The sequence below is a fragment of the Vespula pensylvanica genome, chromosome 3 (assembly GCF_014466175.1).
Source record: "Vespula pensylvanica isolate Volc-1 chromosome 3, ASM1446617v1, whole genome shotgun sequence".
NCBI lineage: Eukaryota > Metazoa > Arthropoda > Insecta > Hymenoptera > Vespidae > Vespula > Vespula pensylvanica.
This window is the reverse complement of record NC_057687.1, coordinates 2729076-2749510: the sequence shown is the minus strand read 5'-3', so window position 1 is coordinate 2749510 and position 20435 is coordinate 2729076. Positions and strand designations below refer to the sequence as shown.

The 20435-nt window shown below is 37.0% G+C and overlaps 1 protein-coding gene across 5 annotated transcripts in view; it reads left to right on the top strand.

Moving 5' to 3' along the window:
• Window positions 1-20435, top strand: part of LOC122627571 (protein trachealess) — an 88167-nt gene that overhangs the window by 45730 nt on the left and 22002 nt on the right. Inside the window, exon 1 of one of the 5 annotated variants that reach the window (XM_043808786.1) lies at window positions 20053-20156. The exons of the other annotated variants lie outside the window; for them this stretch is intronic. The gene's annotated coding sequence lies outside the window, so the exon portion shown is untranslated. Of the gene's footprint in view, window positions 1-20052; window positions 20157-20435 lie in introns of those variants that run through there. 5 annotated transcript variants of the gene reach the window in all.

The window sequence follows — 20435 nt, the reverse complement described above, 5'->3', positions numbered from 1 at the left end:
AATACATTCGTCGATAACAACATTCTATTCTGTTAAGCGTTTAGACGATTAAAGCTGTATAAAAAAAGAAATTTGTAAGGGATATCGTATAATTTTCAATGTATTATACAATTTACACATTACCAATCTTAAGAAAATATAAATTAATCATCGAATGATTTAGATATTATTGATTTATGATTACAAATTACAAAAGTGATTATGATTATTGATTTATCGAAACAATGATTAATTGATTAAGGGTTACAATTATTATGATTATATAGAATTTGTTTAGCTTTGATTTGAAGTTATATATTAAACAAAATAATAATAAGGAAATATGACAAATATATAATAAAATAAGAAATTGGAGGACTCGTTATAACATTACCGTGAGTTACTTTCGACATCTCAATTCTCTTTGTTCTTTCAACCATTCTTCACAAAAGTCGTAACTCGCTGACACACACATATACACATACACATATATACACATCTATACTCGTTTCATAAACAAACGAAAATTCCTACGTTACGACAGTTCGTCTCGTGTCAGCTTGGAAAGGCACGTACACATATAAACGACCTTGATTTTTTCATCAAACGAAAACAAGAAATCGTAACAGGGAAATAAACATAACGATAGACAAAACTTCTTTTCATCCGATATAAGTATTGAATGAGAAAAGGTACATTAAATTTACACACACGTTTTCAAGTTTTATTTCTAAGAATTATTTTTCTATTTTGTTTTCTTTTTCTTTACCATGTAAACATGATGTCTTTTTTAATGAACGATATTTATCCATTCTCTGCATCATCTTTACGCATTTTTAATAATGATTGCTAATGTACAATGTTATATAGGCAGTTATTTATATGCATAATTAGGTAGAGTGTGTATATATATATATATATATATATATATGTATGTATATGTATGTATGTATTCATATGTATTCATCGAAGTGAACCGAAAAGTCGAGCGTTCGTGCACGTGCAACTGGTAAGCCTATCGTGCTTAATGATCGATCGTTCGACTTGTTTATGACTATACATTACCGGTAATCTTACGAGCGTAATTAATTTAACCCGTGCCTTTCCATTCTGTCGATTCCTACACTTTCGGATCCTCCCTCTGCATTTTTTTTCATATTTTTTTTCGTCTTTATGGCCGATGCAAAACACCGCTCGGTCTAATACACTACCTTCTACGTAGATTTATGTCTTTTCTGCGTGTAATCGTTCGGTTTATACGTTTCCGCTTTCTAAAATACGAGTAAGATAATCATATGTACGTGATTTGAAATATTTTCTTTTTTGTTTCTTTTTTTTTTTTTTATTCTTTTCTTCCGTTTCGTACGGTTATATTTTTTTGTTCATCTTTCAAACGTGAATTTTGGCAAGGTAGAAACTTAACGCAGAACATTATCAGCAGTACTCGTTTCTTACGTTAGAAAGTTGCGTAAGCTCGGTAAGACACTTTACCTAAATCCAGTAGTCACGATGCTTGGGATATTAGGGTTGTTACAACAAGAAGCATTAGTGAAAACTTAGTATTTAGCCGGGGGAAGGAAGGGTGTCCTCCCTTTTCAACGACTCTGTCCCTTCGGTATTACACGGTTTAAAATCCAACGAACACACGTTTTACGTATCAAACGATTTTCTCACGAGATTTGTATATGGGACAGAAAATACTATATATAGATGTATATATCTCTACGTACGCGTGTGTGTGTGTATGTTTGTATACATATAATTTTTGTCGTTTATTTTCGCGACAAAGTTTCCTCGTGAACCTTGAGAAATCCAGGGGAATATCGCGTGTGCCGAGGGTCGTCATCTAATTCAGTAATGCTCTGTCCTGGGAACGGAAAAGGCCGTCCAGACAAACTGGGATAGGTGCCTTCATTATGGAATCACTCCGATGGGAATCATCGTGTCGCATCTTCTTGCCTTTCCCTCTTAGTCATACTTGTAATTCTCTTGACACATTTATGCTTTTCGTACTTTCTACGAAACTCACATATTTTCCTTTTACATAGGGTTTTCTTATTACATAGGATTGATATCATTGTTTATTAGCTTTAATATTATTTGATAAAAACTTGGATGTATTTACAATATTTTAAGTCAACAATTGCAATTTACTATATCACGATTAAATTAAACAACATATCGATTCAATTCAAAAACTTTTCGATAAACAACGTGACATTGTTAACACGTGATATATATGAATACTCGATAGTATGTATACAGTATAGTAGATAAAGGAAGTGAAACAAGATTAGGATATAAATTTCGGAAAATTTCTTTCGGAAAATCGATGATCGAATCGAACGAATCGAAAAGGTCGATGAGCGATCAAGTGGGGGTGAGTGGGAGAAAAGAGGGGAGGGGGCGACTTTGAAGCGGAACGTCGGATGGACAAGCGGACCAAGTCCGTACAAGTAGATAGATTCAGTGAGCTTGAGCGAAGAGAGCCGAGGCAAACCCGAGCCGCCCCTGTAATCACAATTGAAGGCTATTTTCTCACCGCTCTGATGATGCACTCTGATGATGCCTACCTCGCGTATAACCTCATAGGATCATCTCTCCGATGGTGGAACATAGAAAGAGAGAGAGAGAGAGAGAGAGAGAGAGAGAGACAGAGAAAAAGAGAGAAAGAGAAAGAGAAAGAGAGAGAAAGACAGAGAAAAAGAGAGAAAAGAGAGAGAGAGAGAGAGAGAGAGAGAGAGAGAGAGCCACGCTTAGTCTTTGCCGCGGCGGTCGTAGTGGTCGTGAGAGGAGAAAATAAGTATAGAAGATGATGGACGCTCCGAGTAATTCCCTTTAATAATTGAAATGTACCCGCCGGACCTGGCCTCGTCCGGTCAGCCGGGCCAGTTTGCGGTGCATGCGTACGGCTTGATAGATAATTGTCCTCGGCGCTATCAAGCTCGAAAACCGATTTTGATTCAAACCTCTCCTCCCTTCCACCCTCCCTTTGCCCTTTACCAACCGCCCGCTCGTCCGCCCGCGATCTATAGGATCTCTAAGATCTAAAGTTCCTTAGTTTCGTTAGATCGAAAAGGTTTGTTAAAATTTCGAGGAAACAAGAGAAAAATATGGTAAAGTACGAAAAGTCGTATTTGATTTAAAAAGAATCTTTCGTGATTTAAAAAATTTCAACGATTTTGTTTTCAGCCAATTTGAAACGTCACTATATCTAACATCCAGAGATATCATCGTCGTAAAAAGTTTAAAAGAAAGAATTTAATTAAATTTGACTTGAGTATCTAGATGGAAAGAGATAGTTGATCGAGCGCGAAAAATATTTCCAACTTAGATTTATAAGGGACCCAACTAACTTAGTATGAGACTTCGTTGTATCTAAGAGCTAAATATGTCTTAGTTGCAGCAAGTCGAAAGGGAATTTGGAAGAAAAGTGGAAGAGATGCGAAGCTTGGGAAGGCATCTGGTGCTGTCTTGTCGGATGCATTAATCATCGAAGTATCTAAATGACGGGATTCCGATGTATTACCATATAAATGACATCATATTTCTGGTCAGGTTTCCCCAGTTTGTCGGCTCGCCCCTTGTGTGATCTATGGACGACGGCATATTGGCGAGACCACCCACCTCCACTACATCACCCCTATCGGTTCGGACTCTTATGCTATCGTCTTTTCCTATCACCGTTGTGTCCGACATCGACCGATGTTTCGCATTCCACAACATGCGAATCCTTCCTTTTTCTTCTTGTCTATCCCCCTTTCTGTATTTTACCCTTCCTTGGTAGGTATTGTGAGAGTGAGAGAGAGAGAGAGAGAGAGAGAGAGAGAGAGAGAGAGAGAGAGAGAGAGAGAGAGAATAACAAAAAAATTCTCATTCGATAGCAAAGGTAATGAAGAAGAGATCAAACTATCATGACGAGTAAGTAAGTAAGTATACGATTTTGTCCCAACTTCGATTTTTCCCCATTATTTCGTTCATTCCAATCAAAATGACAGGCATCGTTGCTCGAACACTATTTACGCCATTCACCCTTCTGGTTGGACTACCATCATCATCACTACCACTAACACCCTACTAATATTACTTTCTTCTCTTACTACCTCCTGCTCTTTCGTCTCCCCTCGGCCCCTTCAAGAACTCAGGAACAACTTAGAGCTCTCATTGTTATTCCACCGATACCGTGTCTTCGACACTAGTTTATGAAAAAAATGTAAACTTAATAAGGAAAGCTTTAACGATTCAAAGTTGTTGTTTTTCTTTTCGTTTTTCATTTTTTTTTCTTTCTTTATTTTCTTCTTTCAAAAGATCTTTCCTTACGAAAAGCACGTGATGAGGTAATGACAATAAAAATCAGTTTATTATGACAGCGAGAATTCTATAAAGGACGATTACACACACACACACACACACACACACACACACACACACACAATATTAATAAAAAGAATTGTATGTTTATTATCGATGAAAATAGTCGTCGTGTATCTTTTTGGTAGTTAGTTTTTGGTTGTTGGTTTCGTTATGTCACGTACGATCTCACGATGGTTATCGTAAACGTTTTATCGATGTCTCTCGTGCTTATCGTATAGCATTGAAAAATCTTCTCTTGCCGGTACGATACGAAAGCGGTGAAGTTAGTGGGTAATCGTGCGGTTAGGAGCCCCCTCTCTCCTTTTGCCCGGTGTGTAATGAAGGAGTCGTCAACGAGCTCTATCTGCACTCAATTAGCGTGATTACATGTTCCCTCCTTTCATCGTCCCGAGTATCCCCGTCTCTCGTGACACCACCAACGAGTTTCGGGGTGTAACCGTGCGACACGCAACTCTCTAACAAAGTACGTTCTGCTTCCGAGATTTTCTACGACCGCAAAATGTGTGAAAGTTACGCCAAATGGTCGTTGTCGTTGATATGCTCGACTAAATTCTCTGTGTTGGTGAGATCGAAGTATTACTTTTCTTTTCTTTTTTATTTTCTTTATTTAGAGCGACGTTGATTGTATTCTATGAGAAATCTGTATTTTTAAAAAATCATGTTTTTTTGTTATTGATGTTTAATTTTTATTAAAACAAAAATTCTATTGCAAAAGTTATAATAATATTACGTTGAGGTTTCCCTATTTGATGAAAATTTATATTGATCTTTTTGGAAGTTCTTTTAAATTTTCCCGGGCAAGGATCTAATTCGAAACAATGCAATGATTAGAAGCGAAGAGGATACTTGTGGTATAGTGAGCGTAGGATAAGCTGCCACCGTGTGGTATAAACTGGTACCAATGAGTTCCCGTTTAAATGCGGATCGCTGTCGGTATTACAGATTTCTTCTTAGCACCCTGGATACACACGAACAAAACTTATAAAAAGTATTATTAATTTTGTTTTGTTCTATTTTTTGCTTTTTTTTTCTTAAATACTTTACAAAATATAATCAATATATTTTTTAACGTTTTTAAATAACAATAATCGTGCATAAAATTGTATTTATAGAAAAGATAAAAAATAATGAAACACTTTTAAGATTTGCCTCGCAAGAAGAAGATTAAAAGCATTCGTTCAACGAAACTATACTAGAACAATAGTCAATATCTAATGAAAAAGTGTCGAAAGGAGATAAGCGTGATCAGTGTTAGATGGATTTCTGATGATGGTTTTAGATACGAAGTTACGGTATAAGAATCGAAAGTATGGTAGATGAGGTAGCAAGTTGAGACAATTCGATAGGCGAGCCATGAATACCGACGCTAATCCAGAATGTGGAGAAGAAATGGTAAAGCGTATCCAATCGCCATCGTATTGGCAAGCTAGCCGCACCCGATCCTATTATATTACGGTAACAGTTTCCTGGTTAACTATAACTGATCGTGGTAACAAAAAAAAAAAAAGAAGAAGAAAGGAAAGAGACAACAAAAAAATAAAAAAGAGAAAAAAGAAACGTGAACCGTACATTTTTTTTCTTATTTTCTGCTACTTCCATTTTACGATTTGTTTTATTTTTTTTTAGTTCTTTTTCTTTTTTTTTAATGGAACGATTGATTCTTATTTATTGTTAACAACGTGCAAATGTAATTGTTAGAAATAATTTTAGAAGCGAAATATCATGTAATATGGGAAGAATACATTAATTAGATAGATTTTTCTTGTTATTTCTATATCTTTAAAGAATGCTTTTTATCTATTGTTAATAACACGCGTAATTGTTAATAAATTAATTTTTTAATTACACGGATATTTTCTGTCTAATTTTTATTTTTAACAATTCTTTTTTGTAAAGAATGTTTCCTCTTCATTGTTAATGTCAAATTAAAATTGTTTAATAAAATATATTTGTCAAATAAATCTAGCAAAAATTAATTAAACCGACGTCTTCACTTTCCATAAAATTCGCAATTCTGTAAAAAAAAAAAGAAGAAATAAATAAACTTGTAGAAACAAAACAGAAAAGAGAAAAAAAGGAAAACTTATTGATTTCCTCAAGTCTCGGATTATGTTCTGAAAGAGAACGAGAAAATGAATAGTATCATATGTTGTATGTATGTATGTGCGCGTGTATGTACATTATGACGTGTCGCTTATTTCGAAAAAAGATTTAGGTGGAAGCTTAATGATACATGGGGCTGAATGAAGGAAATAGTCATAAATACGTCGTCACCCTAATAGGACATGCCCTCTATAACGTAGACAAAAATAACGCTCGCAATACACCCTCCCCTATACCCCCTCCACGAACTGACGAGATAATTAATGTCTTCTTAATGCAGTTACATAATATCATGAAGGCTTAACGTTACAAACGAGCTTGGCGCAACGTTCAACGGAAAGTTATTGGAAGAAATTTCGAAGTCTTCGTAATTTTAATTTAAGAATGAACGTTTATAATATTTAAAAAAACAAAATTTAAATAATAGATAATGATTTACCGATCGTTTGATTCGTAGACTATCGAATTCAAGGATTCGACCTTTCGTGATTTTTCGCATTTAATGCACATCAAATCTACCATCAAGCGTAACGAAATTCAAAGTAAAAGGAATGGGTAAAGAAAAAGGAAAAGAAAAAGAAATAAAAAAAAAAAGAAAGAAGGATGGATAGAAAAAGTCGTTTTACCGTTCGTCTTATCGACTTGCGTGAAGTATCGATTATTAACGACCAAATCGACGATCCGTGAGTTCGGAAATAAAACAACGAGACTCATCGATTATTAGGTATGCTCGATTTGACGAAATCCATTCGCATAAATATTCTACGTTTTATAACGGCAAGAGAAAGAAAGAAAGAAAGAAAGAGATAGAGAGAACAAAAAATATGGAACGATCGTTTAAGAATTTTACTATCAGGATCAGAGTGTTCACTGGCAGATGGGGAGTTGTTCTCTTCGTTGTTATAACGTGTAACATTGCTCGTAGAGTTTAAAAAGCTATTTCAGAAGGACAGGGGTGCATCTGTTTTGAAAATCTTACGATTTTAAGAGACACGGGGAGGAAAGATCTTCTCGAGGGAAGACTTGTCGAGCCTTTTAAGGGTTCCCCTACTACCCCACTAAGACGGGTATCACCCTCGAAATCATCGGGCCAACCGCGAGAACACACGTCGAACTTTGTTACGTCGATACGATATGGTACTCGTGTGTATCTGTGTGTGTGTGTGTGTGTGTGTGTGTGTGTACTTGCATAGATATTTCGTAAATCGAATTTTTTTAATTCGAGGCAAATTTTTTCTTGAATATCTTAATCCCTCCCCATCTCTCTCTACGTCTTATCCTATCCCACCTCGTCATCATTTTTCGTGTCATCGAAAGATAACATTAGATAGGTACCACTCAATTGGTGGCTGTAAGACGTTGTCGGCTCCTTAGTCCATGGGGGATGAGGAACGATGCCGTAAGAATCAAGCGGCTATTATGGGGCAATTAGGTGAGCAAGAAGCCGAACGAGGGGCGAAAGCAATTTACTAAATCCCAATAAAATTCACGTCTACGTTAAGAAAAAGAAAAAGAAAAAGGAAAAGAAAAAATAGAGGAAGAAAAAAAAAGAAAAAAGAAAAAGAAGAAAGAAAGAAGAAAGAAGAAGAAAAAAAAAAATAAACAGGACGGTAGCACGATATGAAACGAGATAATACCACGATTCTTATACGAGAGAAATGCGAACGAAGTTAAAAGACATCTCTTGATCCACGAAATTTCTTACAAAGTGCTTATAAGAACGATGTATTTAAATAATGTTTATATTTCCTCGATTAATAAGCGATTCGAGGCACGGAGCACGTAACACGTTGCACAATCCTGGCATGCATTCTCGACGGTGCATTTAAATACTTCTCATACGTTACATCGAGTAGTGCGTGGGATTACATTGACCAATACCTTCCAGAGAGTGAGAGAAAGAGAGACAGAGAGAGAGAGAGAGAGAGAGAGAGAGAGAGAGAGAGAGAAAGAGAGACAGAGAGAGAAAGAGAGAGAGAGACTTCGATTGGCTGTTAAGACTTGCACGGTGTAATCGCTTGTCTCTCTCTCTCTCTCTATCCGGTTCAACCGCCACCCGATGAATACGTGCCGTACATCCTGACACAACTAATTTTCAATTATTTATATCCACGATTAGCGAGCGGCAGAGACAACGGAGGAAAGCAAAACGCGAAGATTTAATTGAAGCGACGAATCAGGAATTCCAGCAGTCCCTCTCTCTCTCTCTCTCTCTCTTTCTCTATTTCTATCTCTCCGTTGTTGATTCTACCGAGAAGAGAGAGAAAGAGTGATAGATAGATAGAGAGAGAGAGAAAGAGAGAGAGAAATGAAGACAGAGAAACTTTTGCGGTCGTATCGACGATATATACATATGTATACATACTTACATCAAGCGTGCGTCTTAATTAATTGTCTGCTCGCGTAAACATTCCGCGATAGAGAGGCATATAAGGGAAATAACAACGACGCTTATACGAGCGAACAAGCGAGCGAGCGAGCGAGCGAGCGAGCGCCCAGAGATTAGGACGCGGAATTATGAACCGAGTTAAATCAGACGAGAGATTACATCGGTATGGTTATCTACCTCGGCTCGGCTCGGTCCCTCCAGTTATTTGCTACGTTAAGATAAGAATTTTCTGGTTAACATCGAATATTCGCTAGACTTACAACCGGTTGTTCTGAAAACATGAAAAAGAGAAAGAGAAAGAGAAAAAAAGAGAGAAAGAGAAAGAAAAGAAAAGAGAGAGAAAAAAGAAGAGAGACAGAAAGAAAGAGAGAGAGAGAGAGAGAGAGAGAGAGAGAGAGAGAGAGAGAGAGAGAAAATCCAATAAGTAAGATATTAAGATGAAAAAGAAATTTCGTTCCTGAAATAATTCGAAAGCTTTTTCCCCATCCCTTCCTCTTCCTTTCTACTCACCCTTCGTTCCTCTTCCCAAAGCAGCTTTCGTAGCTAAAAGCTAAAAAAAAAGGGGTGCATTAATTCACGTTCCAGTCCAGTCATTGGCCGTTCATCGTCCGTCTCGCATTCCAAGAGCGACACAATCGATATGTAGCGCGTTACGATTCGATGGACCGATTCGAGGTTATTCCGTTGAAAGGGAAAAGAGAGGAACGGAGTTCGAAAGAAAGAGGCCAGCCAGCAGGCCAGCCAGCCAGCCAGCCAGCCAGCCAGCCAGCCAGCCAGCCAGCCAGCAAGCCAGCCAGCAAGCCAGCCAGCCAGCCAGCCAGCAAGCGAGCCAGCGAGCCAACAGTCAGCCAAGCAGTCAGCCAGTCAACCGGCCGTCCGAGTGTGAAGGTATTCGAAACGCGAGCCTCGAAAAGCTCAGGAAAAATCCCCTAAGGGGTGCTCTGCCAGGACGTGGAAGGAAAAGACCCTTCCGGCGAGGCTGCCACCAAGATCGCAGGGTGCGACACCTCATTTCCTTATCTTTAACAGACCGTTACTCCTCCGTACTCCGTTACTCCTCACCAGGATACCCGAAACCCCACCTACCTCTTTACTTTATCCTCTTTCCTCTTTTCTCTTCTTTTATAGTGTCCTCTCCTTACGGCACTCTTTCTTTCTTTCTTTTTTACGTCGCGAGGGACACCACTCACTTTTTCTCTCACTTCTCTATCTCTCTCTCTCTATCTCTCTATCTCTCTCTCTCTGTCTGTCTGTCTGTCTGTCTGTCTCTCTCTCTCTCTCTCTCTCTCTCTCTCTCTCTCTCTCTCTCTCTCTCTCTCTCTCTCTCTCTCTCTCTCTTTGGCTCGTGCGATGATCAAGGAATGTTTCTTTCTTTTTTCTTTTTTCTTTTTTTTTCGTGAAAGAGACCCTTTCCTTTAAGGTCTTTGCTAAGTATAACCGATTTGATATTATCGATTTTAGATCAAAGATCTGTGCTTACGATAAAAATGATTAATCTTTTGTTACGTTCGTTCGGTTCGGATATTATTTGGATTTATGAATGAATTGAACCTTTCATGAATGAAATAAAACGTTATTTGGTTTACATTGAAGTCTTCGTTAAACTGAAATGAAATAAGTGAAATATAGAAATGAAACGAATCCTTCGTTAACATTAAATTTACAATAGTATATCTATCGATTGTATATCTGTTTCTATTTTAATCCGTCATATTTTGACAGGTACATTAAAATATGTATTTTCCTTCTCCTTTTTTCTCTCCGTTATAACGTTACTTTATATCATTACATCAATCAAAGTCAACATAAGGAATAATATTTATGATATTTCTAATTTGAAGCATGAAATCTGAAATCCCCGAATCGGTGGGTTCCATAAATCTAGTATTAATAAAATAAACCATCGTTTGGATATTCAATCTTTATATGAAAAATATAAACAAAACTTTAATTATACGTAAATAAAATAAATAAATATTCTTCATTTTTATTATTTTTTCTTTTTAATTCCGATTAAGATCACTCAATCGATTCAAATCGATCAAATGTTATCGATAGTAAGAATGAAATTGATCAAAGATGCGCCATCATGATCTTTCTATCATCGTCCATCTCGTTCGACGTAGTTGAAAATGCGAAGTAGAGATAAGGTACGAATCTTGTCGGGTTCATCAGCATATAAAGTGCAAAGGAACGAAAGCCGAGTGTCACGTACGGATGCAGTGTCGCGAAGTGTCTGCCTTGGCAAAGGGCAAAAACCATCAGTCAGAGGGAAGGCCTTCGGAGGGGATGTCCGTTTGGTGTTCACCCGCTGGCCAATAACACCCTCTCAACTTACTGCCGGGATCTAAAGTCGACGCGTCTCGTGAAAAATGATCGAGCCTAAATTGCTTGCTTACATGATAAATATACTTCTACTACGGTTACATATTGCTCTTGCTTGAGACTAAGACCGGACGGACTACTGTCCCTTTAAATTCAAAATTTTTTTCTCTTCCTCTCTTTTTTCTTTTCTTTCTTTTCTTTTTCTTTGTTTTTATTAGGACAATATTTCTACTCTACGTATGCGTAAAGATTTGAACTATGAACTGTGAGTGGATTACTTGCCTTTATTTTTCTTTCTTTTATTCTATTTTCCGTTTTTTTTCTTTCTTTATTTCTTCCTTCATCCCTTTCTTTATTTCTTTATGTTTTTTTGCTTCTCTCTAGTAAAACGTGAAAATTATGGTTACGGTCCTAGTAGATGAAGATCTAAACTTGAATCCTTTCACTTTCTTTCACAAAAAACATCTTTTGACTTCCGAACTAGTGCTGCACGCAACCGAAACGATCGTAAACGTGTTAGATCCTATGGGGCATGATTATGCGATGGGGTGCCAGGTAAAGATACGAGGAAGATAGGAGGAAAGGCCAATTTCGTGACACGAGTCGTCGCACTTTCAAGTTGGCAGCTCACTTAAATTGTCTTCCTTGCGAACAAATTTCTTTCTTGATAAAAGACGAACGTTTCATGGAACAATTATCTTGTATAAAATCTTTGCAAGAATATCTTTTTCGAATATTTCTCTTTCCTTCTCTCTCCTTTTCTCTCTATCTCTCTATCTATCTATCTATCTATCTTTCGTTATATTATTCTCTTCGTGATACGAAGTTTTCATAAATAAAAAAAAATTGGTTTGGTTTTCTATAAAAAGAAGAGGATATCAGAGGGTATAGAAAATACCGTTACACGAACGCACCCTTGATATTGTTTTACAGAATGGGGTGGGAGTTAGCCGAATCTCGGTTTCGATCTTACAGGTATAACACTAACAGAGACGTTAGATCGGTATAATATATTGCTGGACTGAACTTACCGTTACGTTGCCCTACAACGAGCGCCCGTCTGCAAAGATCAAGATCGAACCGTAGATTTAGGAAGGATCTTCTCATACCTTGCAAGTGGAGTAACATTGTTTTCTTCTTCTTTTTCTGTTAGTTTCCCCTCTCTGTCTTTGCCTTTATCTCTGTCTCTTTTTCTCTCAATGATTTCTTTCAAGCAGTTCTACCATTTCGAAACTGTCGATGGTAGATAATGAACTCATCAAAGATCGTTGACAATAAGAAAGAACGGCTAGAGTTGTTCGTATTTTTGACTTGGAATGTAAAAAGAAAAAAAAATCGTTGAATTTTCTAAAGGAAAAAAAGAAAAAAAATAATTTGCTTTCAAATTCGTAGATGGGTATTCATCGAGAAACGAAGGATTAATGTATTGAACACGAATCGTGGTACGAAGCGAGCTGCGGTTTGCGGTTGGACGCTCCGATGATCAACGTAACGACGGAATTGTAATTTGGAGTTACATACCGAGGAGCATCAGGCGCATTATGCGTGTATTTCACGGCAACTAAAAGCGTTATTCGCAGTCCCCGATATATCATAGATTAGATTTGAAATATTATCTATATATCCAGTGATATATATCCGGTGTGTTTCTTGTGACTCTTGCCACCTAGCAGCATATTGCAGTTTTTATTATTTTCTCTAGCTACCATCGTAAAAGACGTATCGCCGACACGAGCATTATCACATTCTTCGACACGCTCGATATTTTACGTGTTCCTTGCATTTTATAACCTCTCTGTTAACTCGTCGCTATTTTTTATGGGTAACTGGATCTTCTCATTCTTGTTTCTTCAATTTTTTATAGGAGTTCAGGCGGGAAAAATTCCGAAGACAATTTACGACTAAATGAAACGAAACATTTATTGGGAGATAGTAAAAATTGTAATTTCCTGGAATATACTTACAATTTCTTTTTTCTTTGTAATAAATTGTTTTTACATAAATAGTTTATTAAGTCGATTGACACGAAACGTTTATTGGATATAAGAAAAACTGCAATTTTTTGAAGATAGAAATTTGTGTCTGTAATAAATTTAAAAAGATTGAAATGTTTTGGAATACATATAACACTTTTTCTTTTTCGTAATAAATTTGTTGTTAGATAAATAGTTGATTATATCGATGGACATGAGACATTTATTGGAGATAAGAAAAAATCGTAATTTTGCTGAGATAGAAATTTTTACGGCCGGTAAATTTAAGAGAATTGAAATTTCCTGGAATATATCTAAACTTTTTTTTTTCCTAATAAATTTGCCGTTAAATAAATAGTTCATCAAATCGAAGAACACATGACGTTCATCGAAGATAAATATAATTGAAATTTTGCTGATACAGAAATTTGTGCCCGTAGTAAATTTGAAATAGTCGACCAAATCGATATTACGAGATCTTAAATACGAATTCTTGGCCAACCTCCAACCCTCGAAATCGTAGATTGTACCTTTAAAAAAAAGAAAAAGAAAAGTTACCGTGGTAGTAGTCTTCTTCCGACAGCGGGTTAGTTATGACGACGTTCCTGATATCCCCTGCAAAAATAATAATTTAACAATTATCTCAGTGTCATCTGCATTTCTCTCTCTCTTTCTCTTCTTCTCTGTCTCTCTTCCTTCTTCTCTCTCCCCCTCTCTCTCTCTCTCTTTCTCTCTCTCTTTCTCTTCCTCCTTCTCTCTCTGCCCCTCTCTCTCTCTCTCTCTCCCTCTTTCTCTCTTTCGAGTTCGGGTTCGTTCCGTTATTTTCAACGAAAGAAAGATCGCCTCTCGCAGAGCCCACGCGGCTCGTTGAGTTGCCTACAACGGGAGCGAGAACGATAAACGTAATAATTTAAAAGTAGCACCGCAGGGGTGTAATCGTTTTCGCCCTGTATACGTTACACAGCTAATTATTGTCGAGATACCAACATTTCCGTTAAACATTTTTCATATTCTTAGTACGACGAAAGGAAGACCGTCTCGTCGATAAAGTATAGCAAGATTGATTTCTCTGCTAATTAAATTCCCCCTTTAAATATACTATAATATAATGTGTGTGTATATATATATATATGTATATATATGTAAATATAGCTGTATACATTATATACATACACAAACAAACACATTATTATTATTATTATGTTATATTAATAATGTATATATTTAAATAAACTATATAATTATATATGTAATTATATTAATATTTATGAAAAGTAAAAATAAAAAGTAGAACAAGTTAAAAATTAAAAAAAAAAATGTCTTTCTTATTTTGAGTTGAAGCAAAATGCAAAATTTCACTTATTAAGATAATTTAGTTATCACTTTTATATTATCGACTTAATCATATACCTATAATAAAACTTAAATTTAGTAAAAATTATATATGATATAGCGATATACAAAATATATATACATATATAAAATATTTCAAAACAATGTTAAAAAATGTTAAACAATTACTTTTAATTCGAAATGTCAAAAGGAAAAAGAAAAAGTATGTAGAATTCAAAACAAATATTTTTAATTATAAAATTTTAAGTTATTAAACTCGATCAGTAAGTTAAAGAAGGAAGATGAAGAGATCGAGAGAATAAATGAAAAGAATAGGAAGAAGAAGAAAAAGAAGAAAAAGATGTTGGTGGATCGCATCGGCCGGCACGATTAGAAGAGAGTACGAAGAGAGTACGAAGAAAACAATCGCGGCCGGCTGCACGGGCTGCAAGTTGCTAGTAGTACTTAGCATGCGTCCCCCGATACGAAGGATTCCTTATTGTATCGTTGCACGTGAGCGTAATACACAAATATGGAGTTGGCTGCGGGCTCGTTCCTACTCGAGTCCCGGTGATAACTCCGTCCTCATAATCATACATATAGATGTTCCCTCTTTCGTTAGACCAACCAAAGCGTCCCTAACAATTTTACCTTAACTCATAGGTTACGTGCAACAACCATAAAATAATTATTTGTAAAGATATCGGCGATAACTTTATGACAATGAATATTTGTTACGTCATAAATATGTACTTATAATTACATTACATTATTAGTTCTAAAAAATCAATTTATTGATCAGCGATTTTTTTATAAAAAGATATAAAAATTCTGAAAATATAAACATTTCATATTTAAATTATTCATTTTCACATAATTATATAAATTAATGAATACGTAACTTTGTAACATCGAACAAATACATGGTTATCATCGATGATATTTTCTAACATAATCTTTAAGTAATTACTTATAGTTTGAAAGATTTAATTGATCGTGCAATTATATCTAAGTAATGTTTCAATAAATAAGGTATAAGAAAATCATAACTTTCTTAGCCCCAGTTTAATACTCGAATGTAAGACAATTTAGAAACAAGTTCTTCGACTCGTGACAGAGTTCGGTTGTCCAAGCACGCTAATCGGTCCCTCCTTCGATCGGATATGTTATCGCTTTTATGAATATAGTGATCCGTATCTAACCCTTTCCATGGCCATGCATCAGCGCGGACATAAACGTCGGGCATCGGGTAAAGAAGAGCCCATAAAATCCGCCCTCGCGGACGCGATAAGAGTTATCTCCATTCTCTAATTGAAAGTTAATTGGTCCACGAGAACTCGGAGTCGTAGGAAAAGGCAAAGCTTCGGTCTCGCGACCCCAGCCTAGAGCGGCAATTTAGGAGCACTCTACCTACAATAATGAGACCCTATCTTACGGACTACCGAGACACCCTCTCTCTCTCTCTCTCTCTCTTTGTGGATACACGTATTACCTACCGCGTTACGTGCACGTGAGAACCCGTCCCACGTGCTCGTAATAAACCGATCCTCTTCCTCCACGTAATCGAGAATTTCCGGCAAACACGTACGGACTCCGATGTATCAGAAAGAGAGCGAGTGAGAAAGCCAGGCAGAGATTGCGATCGAGACTTCGGAACAAGTGGCTAACTTGGCTGCTGCACGTGTCTCCTAAATAGCAACGTGCTAAACCCCTACGAGTCTCTTCTCTTCTGCAGATACCGATCATCTGTCCCTATCGATTATCCGTTACGAATTGATGGGACATGCACATGCAAACCTCTATTCGATCGATATATTACTAAGAAGATAGTTAACTGTTAAATCTATGATTTGTCGTGTCAATGTGATCGTACGGTACATCGTACTTTTAGAAATATTAGTTTCTTTCTTGTAAAAGGTAACGTAAAAGAAAACATTTGAAGAAAAAGGAAAATGGTAGAGTGAGAAGTGGGACCGAGTTTGGGAGATTTTATCGACTTCTCGAGACAAGTGTTTCGCTTGAGAAGCGTGCCTCGTCCCTTTTTTCTTTTCTTTTTTTTTTTATTATTGTTGTTACCCTTACTAGGAGGACCTGTCGGTTTAGCAAGGTCTTCCTTTCCGCGTTCGAATAACCTGTAAGAGTATTTTCTCGATTTAAGGAACTTGTCGTTTTTTTCTTTTTCTTTTCCTACTTCTTCTTCCTCTTCTTCTTCTTTTTCTTCTTCTCCTTTTTCTTTTTATTTCTTCTTCTTCTTCTCCCTCTTCTTTTTCTTTTTCTTCTTCTCCTTTTTTTTCTTCTTCTTCTTCTTCTCCTTCACGAAAAATTATAATAAAGGATTTCCTTTTGAAAAGACAGAATCATAAGCAACGTGGGAGACGCGCGTGACGGGTTTCACATCTTGTACGAGTTTAGCCTTAAGCTTAAACTGCGAGGAATGCAAAGATACGTTGCGAAAATATGAGGGTTAACGGTGATAAAAGTAAAAGAAAAAGAGAGGAACGTATGCGGCTCCTGTAATTTTTCAAATTGCATCCCAGTCATTCACCCTCCTTCTCACGACGACCTTCGGCCTGAAAAACGGAAACGTTGTCTCTCCTACCCTTCGAGTATCCTCCCTTTCGCCTTGCTTACCGTCCCTGAGCTACTAAGGGTTGCTCTGGCTACTAACGAGAAACGAAGTTATTTGAGGGCTAGGGCAGAAAGGAGTCGAACAATCATAATAATCAAGTGCGATTCGCATTTATTGTCGGCGATTATTAGGTGACCTCCCCCCATTTTCTCAAAATAGATAGATATCTGTCGAGTTCTCTCAACGAAAGGCTCTTATAAATAATAACAAAGGCGTGATAAATTACAAACGTTCGTGGTATATCATAAACGTTACAATAGAACATATCGATTAGATGAAGACGTACTACTTACATAATTCTGTACGATCATCGATCACGAGTTGTCATGGGTCCTATGGTTACATGCTAAAAAAAGTATCGTCGAACTGTCATCTTGTCTTTTTTCTTCCCTTCCCCTTACCTAGATATTGGTTCTCTTCGATCGTTAACGCGTCTCCTACGTAATTGCGTTTCTTTTTCAATTATGGTTCTACGGTAAAAAAGGGAGTGAGATAAGCAGCGTGACTCGTATAGTTAGGAAGCGATATTGTGACTTTTTTTCTTTTTTTTTTTTTCTTTTTTTTTTTAGCGCAGAGGGAACAAAGAACGTGAGCACAGAGAGAAATTCTCTAGCTCGCACGAGCAAAGTGGTCGTTGTACTACGCGAGGAACACCCTTCGTCGTTACTTAATTATTCTTTGGGAGCCTCGTTCGTCTCCGAAGAAGCCGATTGGCTTAACCTCGTTTCGACGACGACGGGGTGCGGTCGTGTTCTCGTTGAAACGACTATTTGTCTGGACTACTAGCTCCGTTTCTCTCTCTCTCTCTCTCTCTCTCTCTCTCTCTCTCTCTCTCTTTCTCTCTTATACTCCATCTATCTATCTATTTATTTTTACAGTTCATGTCTTCCCTTATAGAAACAAGAAAATAATACCTTCAAATATTGTTTCATTTCGGAATCATGAAATCTTAGTTTTATCAAATAATCCTCGTTTCATATATCACCATAATAATAAATTCTAAAAAAGAAAGTCACGATTATAATTTTCTGATAAAATCTCATAAATTCCTTTCGTTAAAGTGATAGTAAAAAAGAAAATAAATAAATAAATTGTTACATAGGAATTCGTTGTATTTTGGGCAGAAAGTCTTCTTTTATTAATGAAATAAAATATAAATAAAATATGTAGGTGAAACGAAGTATCGAAGTAGAACGTACAACTGGCATACCTGCAATCGCTTTCTTCGAAAAAAAAGAAAAAAGAAAAAAAAAAACGTTTCCATCGAGTTAAACAACAAGAAGATTATTTTTTTTCCGTGGTCGAACAGAAAATTCTACCTAATTGAAATGCCAAGTCGCACCTTGGTCGTTCACCCGTGATCCGTGGACGTAAGCGTTCGTTGAAGACGAATGATCAGGCTCCTCGATTAAAAATACGCCTGCCACGTAACTACGTACTATACTAAATCCCTTACAAAGCAGCCTTCATTTTACGTAAATTCGATAGGATTTATTGTTAAAAAATTCGATACGAAAATTCTTTCGGGTCGATCGATCGTACAAAATTCCTCTTTGCTCAACGAAGAACGAAGCTCATGGTGAAAGCGAGCATTCTTACATATACGTACTTACTTACAACTTCTATGTACACATTCACGCATACATATATACACAGACAGACGTAGCAAGATAGGAATATTAAGACGGTACAATCGAGGCCATTTCGAGGCCGAAATCTGTGCCGATAGGCTGAATCCCGCAGTTGATTAGACTCTATTTACCAGAGCGAAGTTTAGTTGGTTCTAACCCACCCTACTTCGCTCTATTTCATCCCCTTTGTGGCAAATGAAGCGGCATGGAAGTCTACGAACGACCTCCTGGACCTTCTTTCACGATTAATTCACCGGTTTTGGTCAATTTCGTTTTCCTTTTTTTTTGTTCATTTCCTTCTTTTTCTTTTTGTTTGTTTTTTTTTCTTTTTGTTTCTTTTTTTCATCGAGACAAAGCAAAGATGAAAAGCGAACAGAGGAATGTTTCCATGAGAAAACGTTGCGCTCGTAGGAAGTCAGGGTTCGATCGCATGAACGCTTCGAGTAGCGTACATAGGTCCGAGTGACGAGAACAGACGACTAGTGCCGGAGAAAGTAGGGATTGGGGAAAGAAATAACAGGGTTCGACCCTATCGTCGGAGCAATCAAATCCCCCTTCAAGAACACACTGGCATTCAGTGAACTTTAAAATCAAGTAATGCCTATTAAAATAACAATACACCCTGCCAGTGTGCAGGTTAAACATTGTCTCGCCTAGGCTGAAGCCTGTCTATCTGTCTCTCTCTCTCTCTCTCTCTCTTTTTCTTTCTCTCTTCTTTCTCTCCTCTCTCTCTCTCTCTCTCTCTCTCTCTCTTTCTCTCTCTCTATCCCTCTTTCTCTTCTTCCTGCATTAGCATAGAGGATCGGATTACGACAATTAGGTTACGTATCACTACTGCTACGTACACCGAGTACCTAATACTCGCTCGAATACCCGACACGTACCCTTTAATATCTTAATCAAAGCTTCCTCTAATAGAATTTTACCAACTCATAAGGATTGTTTGCTTCAAGAGACAGCCAACCTTTAGTTGGTTCGATCAACGAAGCATACGTTGTCTTTTGTAAACGATACCGTAATGATTGATTAGGGTAGCCGAACAAATCGCAAATCTTATGGTCGGCTAAATCGATTTTTTCCCTTTTTGTTTATTTACAAAAATAACAATAAAATATTTTTTTTCTTATTATTATCGTGTTCATTCATAGTAACGGATGTCGCAATGGTTTTCGTATAAATTATTTTTTATTGGTCAAATTTATTTTAATCTGACCTATATTCGTCAACGAAAGTCAGATAGAAAGAAAGAGAAAGAAATAATCGATCAATACGATCAGCTGTTTCCTCGTGCTTAATAGTCATTGAAAATCCTCCAGGACGAAGCCAGCAGGCAGATAAAGCAACGCTACTGCGAGCTCCCTACCTCTCCCAAGGGAACATTTTGGGACGGTCGACCTCTTATAAATATTGGAGACGGCTATGTAAGTCCAAAGACTAGCGTGTGCTCGACTACTGTGCCAATTTGCAGATCCGTTTCGATCTCTTTCTCCCGTAGATATCTAATTGCTTTTCCCCGATCGTTTTCGCTGAGTTACAAAGTGCCGATAGTTGCAGCCAATAGCTGTTGCAATTATTTTAAGATCGTTCGAATCGCGTGGTTTGCATGAAAGAGTCTAATCATCGGGACTCATCAAACGTGAGAAATCAACGGATTGTGAAACAAACGTGTCGTGGAAACTTTTACCTAACAATTAACATTA